Raw genomic sequence first — 20,445 nt, 5'->3', positions numbered from 1 at the left:
AGGGGCGTCAAATGGACGCTGGCTATGTCCAGATGTTGCAGAGAGCATTCCTCATGACTGAGGGCCCTCGTCTGTGTGGTAACGACTGGGTTTTTCAACAGGACAAGGCTACAGTACACAATGCCCGCAGGACAAGGGACTTCTTCCAGGAGAATAACATAACTCTTTTGGCCCATCCTGCGTGTTCCCCTGATCTAAATCCAATTGAGAACCTTTGGGGATGGATGGCAAGGGAAGTTTCCAAAAATGGACAACAGTTCCAGACAGTAGATGGCCTTCGTGCGGCCGTCCTCACCTCTTGGAGAAATGTTCCCACTCACCTCAGGTAAACGCTTGCAGCAAACATGCCGAAACTAATTTTTGAAGTGATCAACAATAACGGCGGAGCTACTCATTACTGAGTTCATGTTTGGAAGTTGGATTTCTGTTTTGGGGGGGTTTGGGGTTTTTTGGAGGTGTGGTCCTAAACTTTGGATCAGCTGAAAAACAGCCTGTTTCAGTTTATTCGTTGTTTTCATTAAATTGAATGCTCAAAAAATGTTTTGTCTCACTCCCATTACTTCTTGTTGCATGTTGAAGCTCTACTTGGAACATTGTTAAGATCCAGCCATGCTAAATATGATTTTTTTGCCATTTTTCAAGTGGTCTTAAACTTTTGATCAGGACTGTATCTAACTTTTTCTCTATGCTAATAGCTTATCACTAGAGTTACTAGAAAGGTTTTGTCGCCATGTCTGCAGACCGCCGGTTACTCCACTGGTCGTAGGGGATGATGGGTGTGATACCATAAACTCCGCTCATGCCATAAACCATCAGCAGTTTATTAAAGAGGACTTGTTGTGACCTTTGGCAGTGACTTACTCTTCTCCTTGGGCATGCGTATGTATGGGGGAGTCAAAAAGAATAGCTTCCAATCGAACTAGGATTCAGATGATAGCTATTGAATGTGCATAGCTACATGGGTTTTTGGGGATCCAGCAGGCCCTCAAACCCAACTTATTTACACATAACTGGCCTATAGAAGAAAGTTTGTAATATACCTGCCATCTTGAAGTGTGGGGATCAGTCACTTGGGATCCCAGTCGCGTGACACTCCCCTTCTGAAAATACTTCTTTCTCTGGCATCATGTCATTTACAAGATTTCTGGCCTAGGCTATGGACAGGGCAAGCTGAGAACGTGGAAGAGCTGGGGACGCAGCCAAAACAGGTAGGTTTACAAACTTGCAGAGGCGCCAAGGAGAGTAAAAGTTCTGACCCCGTTCACAGTTCCGCACCTGTCCTAGGCTGTGGAAGTGATGTCCCCTCCCAGGGGCGGATTGGCCAAAGACCCTACAGGGAAATTTCCCACTGGGCTGATGTCCCAGTGGGCCACCCAGCCCTCCCCTCTGCCGCTGGCCGGGTACATAATGAGCCTTCAACAGAAATTAACACTGTGAGAATCAGGTAGTCATGGATGTAGCCAGTGAACACAGGTGCCTTCCTGAATTTAGCTGCTGTGGCCCGCATCTCACCTCCTAAGCCCCCACTCCAAATCTTTATGAAAGACAACTGGAGGGGGAACACAGAAGATGGTAGCTATTGATGGCTACCACAGAGGGACAACTTTTGGCGCAGTATATTGTGCTGCACTTTCGTATTTGGTTCTGCTGGGATGGTATTTTGCACTATGGTATTGTTAGCCCTGCCTACTTGTGTTGTCCTGCCTTCTGCTAAGTTGGACCCGCCTACAACATGGGGCCACTTTTAGTTTTTTTTTTTTTTTCCCAAGGCCACTTTAAGTTCCCAGTCTGCCCCTGCCCCCTCCATAGCCCAGACCAGGAACCTGGTGAAATAGTTGGGGCAGGTTTTCAGAAGAAGACAGTCATGTGACTTGATTCCTGAGTGGCCAATCCACACAACTTTTTGCCAGTCAGTTTATTACAACCCTAATTCTACAGGTGTGTTATGTGTAATTAAAGTGGGTTTGTGGGGCCTGGAAAGCCCCTATAGGGCCCAGAGGATCACACTTCAGCCATGATAAAAACTGTGGGTTACAATGAGCAGACTGGCATGCTTTAATGGTGGGGATAGGACTACTTGATCCAAAAGGTTAGACAGCTTAATACCTCTTAGCTTCTCCAACCAAGACCAAAATGGAAAACCCGCAGGATTACTTACAGAACTGCCATTACATGGCTATAAATATAGGAGGTGGCTCTAGTGTGTCAGATCTAACCAGGTATGCCATTGACCCAGATAGATTTGTATGACAACCCAACCCAAAGCTTGTCTATTAACCAGCTACGAAATTGCCATAGTTTGTCAATGAACCACAATAAGACCGTTTTGGCTAAAACCATACATTGCTCAGCCATAGCATTGACACTACTGACAATTATCTCATGATAATGGCTCCTGTCACACGGTGGGATACATTAGGCTGCAAGTGTGCAGTAAGTTCTTGAAATTGGTGTGTTGAAAGCAGAAAATTTTTTCAAGTTTTAGAATCTGAGTGACTTTGACCAGGGCTAGATGACAGAGCATATCCAAAACGGTAGGTCTTGTGGGATGTTCCCGGTGTGCAGTAGTTAGTAGTACCTACCAAAAGTGGTCCAAGGAAGGACAACTGGTCAGTGGTCATCGGGATTACGGGTGGGTGCCCAAGGTTCACTTATAAATGTAGGGAAAGCTAGCCCAGATTGTCTGATCTCACAGAAGAGCTACTTACTGTGGCACAAACTGCTGAAAGAGTTAATGTTGGCTATACAAACAATATAGCAAACATCAATCCAGCACTTAGTAAAATCAAATGAAAATGGGTTTCCTGCAGGGTCTCAATTCAATAATAGACTTCATGTTTACCTATTGATTCTTGCAGTTTTTTTTAAATAAGGGTTTAGTTGACTTGAGGTCCATAGTGTGGTATTAAGGTAAGTTTTGATTCATTATGAAATACTGTGACTTCTGTGAGTGAGTTTTCCATGATCTGTGTATGAGTGCCATGACTTTTTATGAAGTTACTATTCAAAATGGTTGATAGAGTTGTCATTCAATAAATGTTAAATATCATACCTACTGACTAGAATGCGTTCCTCTATCGTTTTTAACTTATGCACGCCTTACTGCAATTGTAACGAAAATCAAATGTAATGGATTATAAAACCCATGTGATATGGTTGTTTGTTGCAAATGGTTAAAGGGGTGGAGTTTGCAGGGATAAATAGGAAATAGTCACTACTGCTGGTAGAATGACGTCGGGGTTTAAAACGCGTAGGTTTAATGTGGGGCTAATGATACTATGTGATAGGAATATTGTATTTTAACAAAATGAAATAAAGTAAAATACTTTAATTTTACCAAGTACTTAGTATGTGTTCCATTATTGACAGCGCAGTCCAGTGCACATCTTGTCTAATGTATGCAGTCCTGGAACAGCCCTTTGAGGGTGCATATCTTTGTTCAAAATGTGAGCAAATTGCCCATTTGGAATCGCACATCGAGTATCTAAACAGGCGAATGTCAACACTGAGAAGCGTTGACAATTTGGAAAAGAGTTTGCTGCTCACTTAGCAGGCACTCTATGGGGTAGATGTGGGGGAGGGTGGTAGCAAGGAGGCTCAGAAAAGTGAGGTAGCTAGCTGGGTAAAAGTTAGAAAGTGGAGTAGAGGGAAGGGTGCCAGGGAGGCTAGCCCTGATCTGACACACCCCAACAAGTTTGCATGGTTGGCAGATGAGGGGAATGTCAGTTCAGGGAGAGCACTGCTGCAGCCAGACACTTCGTCTGCCAGTCAGGGGAATGTCAGCTCCAGTAAGCAGGGGACCAGGAGAGCAGGGCAGTTCAGACAGGTGCTGGTAGGGGGAGACTCAATTATTAGGAGTATGATCTGTCACAAAGACGGGAATCGTCAAATGGTGTGTTGTCTTCCTGGCACTCGAGTTCGACACATCGCGGATCGGGTTGACAGGTTACTGGAGGGGCTGGTGAAGATCCAGCAGTCATGGTCCATATCAGACCCAATGACAAAGTTAGAGGTAGGTGGAGCGTCCTTAAAAATGATTTTAGGGATTTAGGTCAAAAGCTTAGGGCAAGGACCTCAAAGGTAGTATTTTCCGAAATACTACCGGTACCACGAGCCACACAAGAAAGGCAGCAGATTAGGGAGGTTAACAAGTGGCTCAAGAACTGGTGTAGGAAGAAGGGGTTTGGGTTCCTGGAGAACTGGGCCAACTTCTCTATCGGCTACAGGCTCTATCGTAGGGATGGGCTACACCTCAATGGGGAAGGGGCAGCTGTGTTGGGGGAGAAGATGGCTAGAAGGTTGGAGGAGTGTTTAAAGTAGGGACTGGGGGAGGGTAATTATGTTATAGGATGGGAAGATAGTGCCGATAGAGACCGGGGGCGAGGTAATGGGAATGGGGCAGAAACTGAAGGAGGGACTAGAACAGCTCAGAAAGAAAAGTGTAAGGTACAAAATATACATAAACCTCTTAAATTCATGTATACTAATGCCAGAAGCCTGACTAATAAAACTGGGGAACTGGAATTGGTAATGTGTGAGGAGGACTATGACATAGTGGGAATAACTGAGACATGGCTGGATGGTAGCTATGACTGGGCAGTTAATGTACAAGGTTACAGTCTGTTTAGAAAGGATCGCCAAAATCGGAGAGGGGTCTGCCTTTATGTAAAGTCCTGTCTAAAGCCCACACTCCGGGAAGATATAAGTGAGGGACATGAACATGTGGAGTCACTGTGGGTAGAAATACATGGAGGCAAAAACAATAATAAATTACAAATAGGAGTTTATTATAAACCACCTAATATACCAGAGTCCACAGAAAATCTGCTACTAAATGAGATAGACGAGGTGGCAAATCATAATGAGGTCATTATTATGGGGGACTTCAACTACCGAGATATAGACTGGGAAACTGAAACTTGTATATTTCATAAAGGAAACAGGTTCTTGGCAATAACCACAGACAATTACCTTTCCCAACTGGTTCAGGACCCGACTAGAGGGACGGCCATACTGGACTTGGTATTAACCAATAGACCTGACAGAACAACTGATGTGCAGGTTGGGGGACACCTGGGAAACAGTGACCATAAAGTAATAACCTTCCAATTGTAATTCAAAAGTGTTTTTTCAGGGAGGAACAAAAATACCAAACTTCAAAAATGCTAAATTTAGCCAACTAAGAGAGCCCATAGGCCTAACTAACTGGCACAAAGTCCTCAAAAATAAAAATACAGCAACAAAATGGGATATTTTTAAAAGCATCCTAAAATCTAATTGTGAGAGGTACATACTTTATGGGACTAAACGGTTAAGGAACAAGAAAAAAACCAATGTGGATAAATAGAACTGTAAAGAAAGCAATAAATGACAAAAAGAAAGCATTTAAATCACTAAAACAGGTAGCGAGGAAGCAATGAAAAACTATAAGGAAAAAAATAGAATATGTAAAAAACAAATAAAAGCAGCCAAACTAGAGACCGAGAGATTAATTGCCAAAGAGAGCAAAACTAACCCTAAAATGTTTTTCAATTATATAAATGGTAAAAAGTATAAATCTGAAGGTGTCGGCCCTCTACAGAGTAATGATGAGGGAGTTGCAGAGAGCGATGAGGAGAAAGCAAAGCTATTAAATATTTTTTTCTCCACTGTATTCACTGAAGAAAATAAACTGTCAGATGAAATGCAGAATGTAAAAGTAAATTCCCCATTAAAAATGCCCTGTCTGACCTAGGAAGAAATACAGCATCGTCTTAAAAAGATTCAAATAGACAAATCGCCAGGACCAGATGACATACACCCCCGTATCCTAAAAGAATTAAGTAATGTCATAGCCAGACCCTTATTTCTGATATTTAAGGACTCTATACTGACAGGGAGTGTTCCACAGGATTGGCGCATAGCAAATGTAGTGCCAATATTCAAAAAGGATCCAAAAACAGAGCCCGGAAACTATAGGCCGGTAAGTTTAATATCTGTCGTGGGTAAACTGTTTGAAGGTTTTCTAAGAGATGCTATCTTGGAGCACCTCAATGAAAATAAGCAAATAACGCCATATCAGCATGGCTTTATGAGGGATCGGTCATGTCAAACTAATTTAATCAGTTTCTATGAGGAGGTAAGTTCTAGACTTGACAGCGGCGAATCAATGGATTCTTCAAGCATTTGACACTGTACCGCATAAAAGGTTAGTATATAAAATCAGAATGCTTGGACTGGGAGAAAATGTCTGTATGTGGGTAAGTAACTGGCTCAGTGATAGAAAACAGAGGGTGGTTATTAACGGTACACACTCAGATTGGGTCACTGTCACCAGTGGAGAACCTCAGGGGTCAGTATTGGGCCCTATTCTCTTCAATATATTTATTAATGATCTTGTAGAAGGCTTGCACAGTAAAATATCAATTTTTGCAGATGACACTAAACTGTGTAAAATAATTGACATGGAAGAGGACAGTATACTACTACAGAGGGATCTGGATAGATTGGAGGCTTGGGCAGATAAGTGGCAGATGAGGTTTAACACTGACAAATGTAAGGTTATGCACATGGGAAGGAATAATCCAAGTCACCCGTACATACTAACTGATAAAACACTCGGTAACACTGACATGGAAAAGTAACTAGGAATTTTAGTGAACAGCAAACTAAGCTGTAAAAACCAGTGTCAGGCAGTTGCTGCCAAGGCCAATAAGATAATGGGTTGCATCAAAAGGGGCATAGATGCCCATGATGAGAACATAGTCCTACCACTTTACAAATCACTAGTTAGACCACACATGGAGTACTGTGTACAGTTCTGGGCTCCTCTGAACAAGGCAGACATAGCAGAGCAGGAGAGGGTACAGAGGAGGGCAACTAAAGTAATAACTGGAATGGGGGGACTACAGTACCCTGAAAGATTATCAACATTAGGGTTATTCACTTTAGAAAAAAGACGATTGAGGGGAGATCTAATTACTATGTATAAATATATCAGGGGTCAGTACAGAGATCTATCCCATCATCTATTTATCCCCAGGACTGTGACTGTGACGAGGGGACATCCTCTGCGTCTGGAGGAAATAAGGTTTGTACACAAACATAGAAGAGGATTCTTTACGGTAAGAGCAGTGAGACTATGGAACTCTCTGCCTGAGGAGGTGGTGATGGTGAGTACAATAAAGGAATTCAAGAGGGGCCTGGATGTATTTCTGGAGCGTAATAATATTACAGGATATAGCTGCTAGAGAGGGGTCGTTGAACCAGGGAGTTATTCTGATTGGAGTCGGGAAGGAATTTTGGGGAAATTGGGGAAAATTGGCTTCTACCTCACAGTTTTTTTTTTTTGCCTTCCTCTGGATCAACTTGCAGGATAACAGGCCGAATTGGATGAACAAATGTCTTTTTTCGGCCTTATATACTATGTTACTGGATCGACTTTTGGTACATTGTACGTATGGCTACAGCAAGTCAGGCAGGATCCGTGCACAGGAGAGACGCATAAATTGCTACAGACCGGTGAGCTGGTGTTTTGTTTTGTTTTTTGCACATTAATGTTGGCTGTGATAGAAAAGGTGTCAGCACATGCAAAGATCACGGCTGATCAGAATGCCAATACTGACCCCTGTCACTGCCCAAAGAGCCTACAATGGATATGTGAATATCAGAAGTGGACCATGGAGCAATGGAAGAAGGAGGCTTCACCCGGTGAATGAACAGGTGTTTGTGCTTCGATTAGCAGGGGAAGAGATGGTACCATGATGAACTATGGGAGAAAGACAAGCCGGTGGAGGCAGTGTCATGCTACTGACAATGTTCTGCTGGGAATCTTGGTGTCCTGGACTTCATGTGGATGAGACGTGTACCACCTACCTAAACAGTGTACAGACCAAGTACACGGTCAGCACAGTGCTTCAGTGGTTAGCACTGTTGCCTTGCAGCTCCAGGGTACAAACCTGACCAAGGACATTTGCATGGAGATTATATGTACTCCTTGTGTTTGCATAGATCTCCTCTGGGTATTCTGGTTTCTACCAACACTCCAAAAAAAACATACTGATTAATTTGGAATGCATTCCCAATGGGGAAGGGTTACCTGTGCATGATCACATTTCTGCAATTCTGTATAGCGCTGCAGAATTGGTTAGTGATTATATATATAAAAAATAAAACTAAGTACCCCCTTCATGTCGCTGGTGTCCCCAAATGGCAGTGGCCTTTTTCATAGGATAACTGTAGCAAGCCCAGGAAGGGAGAGAAGTGGAGGAGGCAATGATGGAGGTACTCAAGGTGACGGTCCTCACACTGGTGCCTTCTGGGCTGTGCAGTGATGGGAGGGCGCATTCTGGTTCCCTAGGGGCACAACTTGGATTTAGGGGTCTCCCACCTGCTGGTGGTTTGGGGTCCTCTTGGTGTCAGTGGGTGTTGGGGTGGAAGGCAACCATACGATACTGTGATAATGCAGGTGTTAGTGCAGGCAATGAAGAGGCCGATTTAACAGTAGGACTTTTTCTTACTGGCAAATAAAGTTCAAGAACAGCAGTTACAATTCTCAGCATGCCTGGACCAGCAGATCCTGCACGGGTTGCAATTTCCACATTTCTTAGGGTACAACCACACAGTTGTGTCATGATGCAGCTGTGCTGCAGTCGAGTACCGCTGTGGTCATATGGGCTGCAGCTGCCGCTAATTAAAGTGGGACCACACTGTTCAGTTGGTCTGTATTGTTAATGGCCGCGTGTTATTGAAGGTGCTGCGTGGCCATTAAAGGGGTTGTCTGGGCTTTTAAATATTGATGACCTATCCTCAGGATAGATGATCAATATCTGATCGGCAGCGGTCTGACACCCGGCACCCTCGACGATTAGTTGCACGGGGAGGAGGCTCGCACTGTGTTCACATGCCATCTCCCTTCTGTCTTTCTGTCTGCTGCTGTATGTCTATGGTAAAGCAGCTGTGAGCAGAAAGAGAAAAGGTAGTCGGCAAATGCGCAGTCTCCCCATACAGCTGATCGACGTGGTGCCAGTTGTCAGACCCCTGCCTATCTGATATTGATGACCTAAACTGAGGATAGATCATCAATATTGAAACGCCCGAACAACCCCTTTAATAATGCTGGCCGACTATACAGTGTGGTCTTCGTTAATGAAATAAGAGGCAGCTGTGGCCTAATTGGCCACACAGTACTCAACCACAGCACAGCCGCATCCCAAATGACCCACAACAGCGCTGTATGGTTGCACCCTTAAAGTTCTCCAGGGGCTGAGCTGCAATACCAAGCACAGCAGTTTGACAATGTGCATGGTAAGCGGGGAGAAGGCAGCGGCACTCACAGGAGTACTGCTGCCTTCTCAAACAGCTGATTGGCGGGGGTCCCAGGTGTTGGACACCCACCGATCAGATACTAATGACCTATCCATAGGATTTAGAAAAGTTCAACGGGGTATGAATACTTTTTCAAAGCACTGTAGTTATCAGGTCAAGTTGTTGTCTCTGGGATTAATCTTTCCAACACTGCACTTTTCTCTCAAGCATCCAGACATCAGGGTGCAACACTTCTCTTGCAGCTTTCTCCACTAACACACTGTTCTTCACATTATCTTTGTACTCACAATGTGGTGCTACAAATTCCCACTGAGGGATGTAGTCCTTACTACTTAGCAAATCCTCTGAATGCCTCCAAAGTATGTCCAGAGTCCCGAAGCCTTACATCTCCTGGACAAGTGAGCTGGCCATACGCGAGATTCAAGTAGGCAGGAATGGCTGATTTCAATAGACTGCCATTTGAATAACTAGTGCGAACAATTGTTTGCTCTTGTCCACCGAACCTACCGTTCTGGAAAACTTTGCTGTTCTTCGACTGAAACTGCATGTTGATGGCACGATCTGCCAAATTCAGCCGATCACTTGCCATTGTGTGTCGGCCAGTTTAGTTGGTGGGATCATTCGTACACCAGATATATTGCCAGCTTAAGGCTCTCAGACAAGTTATCTCCACAGCCTTTTTTTTACATGCACCTCCTCTTAACACTGGTATTCTCCAAAAATATCTCTTGTTCCCTTAGAAGGCTGGTTTAAAGACTTTGGTGGAAAATTATCAAAACTGGTACACTCAAAGCTGGCTTAGTTGCCCATATCAACCAATCAGATTCCACCTTTCATTTTACAGAATTCTTTTGGAAATTGAAAGGATGAATCTGATTGTAACAGCGTCTGCTGTGCGCCGCTGTTCCCCTGCTTACCACCGCGGTCCCAGGCGGCGTGCTCAGCAGTGATCTGTGGCCAGAGCTTCTCATTCACCGCTGCAGCTCTGGGCTCTGTTTGTGTAGGTGCTGTGGTTCTGAGGATCCACAGTTTCATCTCAGCCCTGGTCACAGCATGCTTGCTGCTGTTTTTTTGCAGCACTTCCTTAACCACCTCAGCCCCCAGTGCTTAAACACCCTGAAAGACCAGGCCACTTTTTACACTTCTGACCTACACTACTTTCACCATTTATTGCTCGGTCATGCAACTTACCACCCAAATGAATTTTACCTCCTTTTCTTCTCACTAATAGAGCTTTCATTTGGTGGTATTTCATTGCTGCTGACATTTTTACTTTTTTTGTTATTAATCGAAATTTAACGATTTTTTTGCAAAAAAATGACATTTTTCACTTTCAGTTGTAAAATTTTGCAAAAAAAATGACATCCATATATAAATTTTGCTCTAAATTTATTGTTCTACATGTCTTTGATAAAAAAAAAATGTTTGGGTAAAAAAAAAAAATGGTTTGGGTAAAAGTTATAGCGTTTACAAACTATGGTACAAAAATGTGAATTTCCGCTTTTTGAAGCAGCTCTGACTTTCTGAGCACCTGTCATGTTTCCTGAGGTTCTACAATGCCCAGACAGTACAAACACCCCACAAATGACCCCATTTCGGAAAGTACACACCCTAAGGTATTCGCTGATGGGCATAGTGAGTTCATAGAACTTTTTATTTTTTGTCACAAGTTAGCGGAAAATGATGATTTTTTTTTTTTTTTTTTTTTTCTTACAAAGTCTCATATTCCACTAACTTGTGACAAAAAATAAAAACTTCCATGAACTCACTATGCCCATCACGAAATACCTTGGGGTCTCTTCTTTCCAAAATGGGGTCACTTGTGGGGTAGTTATACTGCCCTGGCATTCTAGGGGCCCAAATGTGTGGTAAGGAGTTTGAAATCAAATTCTGTAAAAACTGACCAGTGAAATCCGAAAGGTGCTCTTTGGAATGTGGGCCCCTTTGCCCACCTAGGCTGCAAAAAAGTGTCACACATCTGGTATCTCCGTATTCAGTAGAAGTTGGGGAATGTGTTTTGGGGTGTCATTTTACATATACCCATGCTGGGTGAGATAAATATCTTGGTCAAATGCCAACTTTGTATAAAAAAATGGGAAAAGTTGTCTTTTGCCAAGATATTTCTCTCACCCAGCATGGGTATATGTAAAAAGACACCCCAAAACACATTCCCCAACTTCTCCTGAATACGGAGATACCAGATGTGTGACACTTTTTTGCAGCCTAGGTGGGCAAAGGGGCCCATATTCCAAAGAGCACCTTTCGGATTTCACTCGTCATTTTTTACAGAATTTGATTTCAAACTCCTTACCACACATTTGGGCCCCTAGAATGCCAGGGCAGTATAACTACCCCACAAGTGACCCCATTTTGGAAAGAAGAGACCCCAAGGTATTCGCTGATGGGCATAGTGAGTTCATGGAAGTTTTTATTTTTTGTCACAAGTTAGTGGAATATGAGACTTTGTATGAAAAAAAAAAAAAAAAAAAAAATCATCATTTTCCACTAACTTGTGACAAAAAATAAAAAATTCTAGGAACTCGCCATGCCCCTCACGGAATACCTTGGGGTGTCTTCTTTCCAAAATGGGGTCACTTGTGGGGTAGTTATACTGCCCTGGCATTTTCCAGGGGCCCTAATGTGTGGTAAGTAGGTAAATGACCAGTGAAATCCAAAAGGTGCTCTTTGGAATATGGGCCCCTTTGCCCACCTAGGCTGCAAAAAAGTGCCACACATGTGGTATCTCCGTACTCAGGAGAAGTTGGGGAATGTGTTTTGGGGTGTCTTTTTACATATACCCATGCTGGGTGAGAGAAATATCTTGGCAAAAGACAACTTTTCCCATTTTTTTATACAAAGTTGGCATTTGACCAAGATATTTATCTCACCCAGCATGGGTATATGTAAAATGACACCCCAAAACACATTCCCCAACTTCTCCTGAGTACGGCGATACCAGATGTGTGACACTTTTTTGCAGCCTAGATGCGCAAAGGGGCCCAAATTCCTTTTAGGAGGGCATTTTTAGACATTTGGATACCAGACTTCTTCTCACGCTTTGGGGCCCCTAGAATGCCAGGGCAGTATAAATACCCCACATGTGACCCCATTTTGGAAAGAAGACACCCCAAGGTATTCAATGAGGGGCATGGCGAGTTCATAGAATTTTTTTTTTTTTGGCACAAGTTAGCGGAAATTGATATTTTTTATTTTTTTCTCACAAAGTCTCCCGTTCCGCTAACTTGGGACAAAAATTTCAATCTTTCATGGACTCAATATGCCCCTCACGGAATACCTGGGGGTGTCTTCTTTCCGAAATGGGGTCACATGTGGGGTATTTATACTGCCCTGGCATTCTAGGGGCCCTAAAGCGTGAGAAGAAGTCTGGAATATAAATGTCTAAAAAATTTTACGCATTTGGATTCCGTGAGGGGTATGGTGAGTTCATGTGAGATTTAATTTTTTGTCACAAGTTAGTGGAATATGAGACTTTGTAAGAAAAAAAAATAATAATTCCGCTAACTTGGGCCAAAAAAATGTCTGAATGGAGCCTTACAGGGGGGTGATCAATGACAGGGGGGTGATCAATGACAGGGGGGTTGATCAATGACAGGGGGGTGATCAATGACAGGGGGGTGATCAATGACAGGGGGGTGATCAATGACAGGGGGGGTGATCAATGACAGGGGGGGTGATCAATGACAGGGGTGGTGATCAATGACAGGGGGGTGATCAGGGAGTCTATATGGGGTGATAACCACAGTCATTTATCACGCCCGTGTAAGGCTTCATTCAGACGTCCGGATGCGTTTTGCGGATCCGATCCATCTATCAGTGGATCCGTAAAAATCATGCGGACGTCTGAATGGAGCTTTACAGGGGGGTGATCAATGACAGGGGGGTAATCAATGACAGGGGGGTGATCAGGGAGTCTATATGGGGTGATCACCACAGTCATTGATCATGCCCCTGTAAGGCTTCATTCAGACGTCCGGATGCGTTTTGCGGATCCGATCCATCTATCAGTGGATCCGTAAAAATCATGCGGACGTCTGAATGGAGCTTTACAGGGGGGTAATCAATGACAGGGGGGTGATCAGGGAGTCTATATGGGGTGATAACCACAGTCATTGATCATGCCCCTGTAAGGCTTCATTCAGACGTCCGGATGCGTTTTGCGGATCCGATCCATCTATCAGTGGATCCGTAAAAATCATGCGGACGTCTGAATGGAGCTTTACAGGGGGGGTGATCAATGACAGGGGGGTGATCAGGGAGTCTATATGGGGTGATCACCACAGTCATTGATCATGCCCCTGTAAGGCTTCATTCAGACGTCCGGATGCGTTTTGCGGATCCGATCCATCTATCAGTGGATCCGTAAAAATCATGCGGACGTCTGAATGGAGCTTTACAGGGGGGTAATCAATGACAGGGGGGTGATCAGGGAGTCTATATGGGGTGATAACCACAGTCATTGATCATGCCCCTGTAAGGCTTCATTCAGACGTCCGGATGCGTTTTGCGGATCCGATCCATCTATCAGTGGATCCGTAAAAATCATGCGGACGTCTGAATGGAGCTTTACAGGGGGGTAATCAATGACAGGGGGGTGATCAATGACAGGGGGGTGATCAGGGAGTCTATATGGGGTGATAACCACAGTCATTGATCATGCCCCTGTAAGGCTTCATTCAGACGTCCGGATGCGTTTTGCGGATCCGATCCATCTATCAGTGGATCCGTAAAAATCATGCGGACATCTGAATGGAGCTTTACAGGGGGGTGATCAGGGAGTCTATATGGGGTGATCACCACAGTCATTGATCATGCCCCTGTAAGGCTTCATTCAGACGTCCGGATGCGTTTTGCGGATCCGATCCATCTATCAGTGGATCCGTAAAAATCATGCGGACGTCTGAATGGAGCTTTACAGGGGGGTAATCAATGACAGGGGGGTGATCAATGACAGGGGGGTGATCAGGGAGTCTATATGGGGTGATAACCACAGTCATTGATCATGCCCCTGTAAGGCTTCATTCAGACGTCCGGATGCGTTTTGCGGATCCGATCCATCTATCAGTGGATCCGTAAAAATCATGCGGACATCTGAATGGAGCTTTACAGGGGGTTGATCAATGACAGGGGGGTAATCAATGACAGGGGGGTGATCAGGGAGTCTATATGGGGTGATCAGGGGTGATTAGGGGTGATCAGGGGCTAATAAGGGGTTAATAAGTGACGGGGGGGGGGTGTAGTGTAGTGTAGTGGTGCTTGGTGGGACTTTACTGAGCTACCTGTGTCCTCTGGTGGTCGATCCAAACAAATGGGACCACCAGAGGACCAGGTAGCAGGTATATTAGACGCTGTTATCAAAACAGCGTCTAATATACCTGTTAGGGGTTAAAAAAAACACATCTCCAGCCTGCCAGCGAACGATCGCCGCTGGCAGGCTGGAGATCAACTCTCTTACCTTCCGTTCCTGTGAGCGCGCGCGCCTGTGTGCGCGCGTTCACAGGAAATCTCGCGTCTCGCGAGAGGACGCGCCGGCGCGTCCAGGAGGAATGAATCAACCACCTCCAGGACGCGTCTGTGCGTACAGCGGTCCGGAGGTGGTTAAGGGCCGGCACGCGTCACTTCCTGGGTTTTATGGGTTAGGTCATGTGACCTCGCTGACCAATCCTAGCTTTCATGCGCATATGTAAGTGGCTCAGCCCCCTTCCCAGATGCCTCAGTGTTAAGGTCCTTGTGTTTTGCTAAAGATCCTGATACTCATGTGTGTTCCTGACTTGTACTTCGTTCCTGGATTCTGCTAACCGTTTGTTCCCTGCCTGCTTGCCTTGACTCTCCAGGATTGCCTGACCTGTACCTGTGCCGCCTGCCTTGACCTTTTGCCTGTCTAACTACGCCTCTGCCTCATCCTTCGGTCCTGCACTGTTGCTCCTGGTAATGACTCCGCCTGCCTGACTAAGCTTGTACTTTTGGTACCTTTCTCAGGTACCTCCTGGTCCACCTGGACCAGCTGCCTCGTGAACCTATCCTCCTCAAGAGGTAGTAACCTGGTGTTCCCCTCGGAAAAGTCTATCCCCACCATCAGGGGTATTGTGAAGAATCGAGGGGTTCACTTAGACACCGCCCTTAGAGGAGGTAGGACACTTGGCACAGTGGGTTCACACCTGGTGGTTCGTGACACTGATTGGTTGCTATAGACAACTAAACCATTTTTGGTTTATACCATTCTGATAAATCTCCCCTTTTTCTTTTCATTGGCTGGTTCTTTATTTAGGGCTGTTTTCTGCTTGTTTACTTCCACTGCTCTGTCTCACACTACACTGAGCTCACTCTACTGCATTTGAAAAGGTTTTTTATCACTAGTGGGTCTGACACCTAGGACCCCTGCTGATCACCTGTTTTGAGAAGGCAGCAGCCTCCTGTGAGCGTTGTGGCCTTCTCCCTGCTCACCAAGCACAGTGCTGTGAGTTTAGCAATTCTCCACAACTATCAATTTAGCAGATAGGGTGTGATCTAATACTTGCCTGTAACCCTGCCATATGAGGAAGCAACCCCTGGCTAATTAATTTACTGTCTCTACTGAGTAAACTAAATCACCTACACAATTATCAATCATTAGATTGGATACCTGTCTGGATCTTTTATCTTTTCATCTCTATGTCGTTTTAATAGGAGCAATAAAAGTTACACGTTAATTATATTATTTTTGGAGCTATCATTCGCTCTTTTTGTCTGTGACCATTAAAGGGGTTGTTCCACGAACCAGCACCTAGATCTGAATACTTTTGTAATTGCATGTAATTAAAAACTTAACATAGCAAAAATTTTATTGAATAACTTTGTGGCTATTTTCTTATTTCTTTGACCTGCTCACGGAGAAGGCCGCACATGCTCAGTTTAATTCTTTAACTGCCTCCTGAGCTGTGATAGGGAGAGCTGAGACACGCCCCCTTAGCTGCAGTGGAAAAGACACTCCCCTTGAGCTGTCAGCTTGATATAATCTAGCAGAGCAATGAATGGGAAGATCACTGGATCCGTGTGAGGTACAGGGCTGGTTCTAGCTTTGTTAGAAAGAGGTTATCATGTCCAATATAATGTCTCATTTTCATATTTTACATTAGTCATGGGATAACCCCTTTAAATACAAGAAGGTTCTATGTAATAGTGTGTCTACTACTTAATTTTTTCACCCCTCCACGCTTTATATGAATGACACATTAAAAACACAATGGACGTCTATGGGACAAAAACGGCAGAAAGTGAGGGAAAAAAGCCAAACCCAGAGCATGCTGCAATTTCTAAAAAATGCCAGTTAAACCCCCACCACAATCCCCCCCCCCCCCCAAAAAAAAACCACACACACACAAGTGTCAGAAAAGGGGTTTTCTGAGACTTTTATACAGATGACCTATCCTCTGAATGGGTCATCGGTATCTAATCAATGGTGATCTGACACCTGGGACCCCCACCAATTAGCTGTTTGAGAAGGCACTAGTGCTTGCAGTAGCGCCACAGCCTTCTTGCAGCTTTTAGTAGGGCATGTAACATCACGTTATCGGTCACTTGGCCTAGGTGCAGATCAGCCCTATTTAAGTGATTGTCGCCGAGTTGCGATACTAAGCACAGCCACTATACAATGTATGGCACTGTGTTTGGTGAGCTGAGAGAAGGTTATGGCGCTACTGCGAAAGCAGGTGCCTTCTCAAAGAGCTGATGAGCAGGGGTCCCGGGGGTCGGATCCCTACCAATCAGATACTGATGACCTATCCAGAGGATAGATCATCAGTTTGAGGCCTCCTGTACACGACTGTATCTGTTTTGCAGTCTAAAAATCGCGTATCCACATAATACGCATGCGGTCCATGTGCATCCTGGAATTTTCCAGGGACCCACTGTCAAAAAGCCTATTCTTGTCTGCAAAACGGACAAGAATAGTACAGGTTCTATAATTTGTGGTCCATCCACTTAGATGCAGACAGCAGACGTATGAGATCTGTGTGCTGTCCATTTTTTTGGAAACTCATAGAAATTAATGGGTCCATGTGCGTTCTGCAAAAAATGCGGATAAGATACAGACCAGAAATACAGTTGTGTGCATAAGGCATAAAAGTCTCGGAAAACCCCTTTAAAAAAATATTTGTCCAGACTTTTATAATTCCCATAGACTACTGTGTAGCTGCTGGAGCTGGCATTTTTCACCTAAAAAATGCAGTAAGAAACGCACCAGAAAACACAAAACGTTGAAAAAAGACTATGTGTGACACCACCGTTAAACAGTCCTCACCCTCAAACTGTTATATAATGCCTTATGCACATGACCGTAGTTTCGGCCCGCATCCGATCCACATTTTTTGAAAATTGGATGTAGACCCATTCATTTCCATACCCGTATGTCCATTCCATGGTACGGCACAAAAAAATAGAACATGTCCTATTCTTGTCTGTTTTGTGGACAAGAACAGACATTTGAAACACGATGCAGGACCGGCAGAAGAGAAAATGTAGGATGCACACGACTTGTATCCGTGTTTTGCGGATCTGCGAATTGGATACAGCCGTGTGCATGAGGCCTAACTTGTGCCCACTTTTTAAGGATCCAAAGCTTCTCCAAACCAGCTTGGAAAGTTTAGAAATAGCCATTGTGGTGCTGACATCTGACTTTTCAGCATTTTGTGACCTTTACAAGAACCACAGTCAAATATAAATATATAAAAATGCACTTCATGATTTCATGATTTTTCTAACCATATGAAATATTTCATCCTGCCAAATGATATAATACTGCAGCACTACTGTCTGACCGATCAGGAATCTTTGGGTCAAGACTTACCCTTAGATACTGTATATTCTACCTCTTCATCTGATACTTTTATCCTTTGATCATTGGTCTTAAAAATTTAGTGGAGAATAAACTATACAGTAATTGAGTACCCCCCCCCCCCCCCCCTTAAAATCACAGACAATCCACCCACAATTCTGAGACATGAGCAACATACTCTGCAGAGATGATGAACCGCCATCAACGTATTCCCTAAAGTGCTCCAGCCCAAGAATTAGGTCAACATGAAACATAGTCATTTGCTGAAAGGTTGACTGATAGGAGGCGTAAGGTATAAATAATTCATCTTTGCTAATTTATTGGCTGTCACTATAACCAAAACCAGAAATGTGAACCTCCATAATGTATCCTGCAGCTCGGAGAGATCAGATATCACACGCCTTGATCTTCAGGAAGATGAATCAGGATTACTTGTTCAAATCCCTGCAAGAATTAAAGTTAGGATGGATGAATGGAAATATGTAATATGTAAGGAGCCAGGTCCCTATTTCCTCAACTCTCCAGCTACTGATGATCATGTGCCATGTAAAGCCGTTCTTGTTCCTCTGTAATATAAGCATTACTTATAGTCCATCTACAGTATGTGCCATAGGCATACTTTACAAGTTTCTGTCAGATGGCTGGAGGAGATCGAAATTTTTGAGGGGCTAGACATATGCCTTTTTCCAACTCACACCCCTTTAAATTGAGGCCATGCCCCCTCCTGTGGTCTTGCCCACATCCCACTCTGTACTTGGACGCCACACTGTGTCTGATGACGCAGCCCAGGCGCCACACAAAATCAGGGCTAATCTGTCCTTTTTCTGGGAGCCTCCCAGACTCCGGGAGAGTTGCAAGTATGACTATAGGTTACAAAATGCAACACAATGTTTAATTGGAAGAGCACAGAAGAGAAAAAAGGAAAGGCAGAAATGAACCATTAACCATAATACACAAAAAATTAATAAAGATCACCTGAAAAACATAACGTGATTGAGCCGAGATTGACAAAGTATAAACTGCTGATGGTGCTTGGTCAATGATCACAGAACCAAGGTAGTGTACCCTTTATTTTGGGTTCTGCAGCAGGGTACATGTTGAGGCGGGGTCACATTAATACTGGGCGACATCTTCCCTTGCTCTGGCATGGTAACAGTCACATAGAGGCTGCATATCCTCCTATGGTCATCTCAAGCTCTTTCAACTTGGACCCGTAGCTCAGCCAAGGTGGTTACTGTACATGGGTATTGTATATATGGCGACTGCATTAAGTTTCTGCTAGTGCTCCAGTTTGCTGTTACCACCCTTTTTCAGAGCACTGCAAAACAATTGTGGGGTGCTGATAGGTTATAAAGGTAGCATGTTCATTAAAAAAAAGTCCCCCAGGCCTGCCATGGCCATATCAGGTCTAATAGATTGCCTGTGAGTTTATTACCGAGTATATAAGTGTACGGTATATCACATTCACATAGACAAGATGTGTCACCAAGATCTGCAAGTGATCAAATTTTCAAGCACCTAGCTCCAATCTGTGGCATGTGGGAGGGGCATAAAAGCCAGATGGAAAACAAAGTTTTTTAGCCACATGAAACCTCAAAAATCAGCTCGTCACGTGGGATGATTGTGCGACGCCTCCTGTTCCTCAGTGTGCCAGTTATCTCCACTTGTTGCAAAATGAGAGGGATAGAATCCTTGAACTGAGAGATCTTGGTTTATCAGTCCGGCAGATCGCTAGGCCGAGATGTCAGCACTGTTCAATGCTGTGTGTTCCATTGGATGGGAGAACGATAACAAACTGAAATGACAGCAAGAGGTGCACAAAGGCGAAATTCTGCATGGACAGATTATCTGATTAGAAGAATGGCACACAGTGATCCATTTTGTACTGCAAATTAAATTTATTATCATATCCCAAGCCTAGGACGGCAAACAGCATCTACACAAACCATCAGAAGTCGTTTACATGACAATGGGCTAAGAGACAGATGTCCAAACACAGATGTTTTATTGACCTCATGCTACCACTCTCAAAGACTATCATGGTGTACAGCAAGACAGCAATTGAGGCAGTAATGGAGGTCTGGTTAATGTCTTGGGCGCAATGATAGTCGGAGATTGGTTTGGAGACCACGTGGGCAACAGGATGAAGAGGTCTTCTCAAGGGAACATCACGCTGGCCCTACTTAAGCTGGAATCCTCTAGTCTTCATGCACATCTCAGACATCATTGGTCGGCAATTGTAAAGGAAGCTGCCAGCAGCAGATCCTGATGGTTTGCATTCCCAAGTGCATTCAGCGAAGCAGAACATT

Source organism: Bufo bufo, chromosome 6 (genome assembly GCF_905171765.1).
Source record: "Bufo bufo chromosome 6, aBufBuf1.1, whole genome shotgun sequence".
Lineage (NCBI taxonomy): Eukaryota > Metazoa > Chordata > Amphibia > Anura > Bufonidae > Bufo > Bufo bufo.
The sequence above is the reverse complement of the archived record's forward strand: the minus strand, read 5'-3'. Positions refer to the sequence as shown.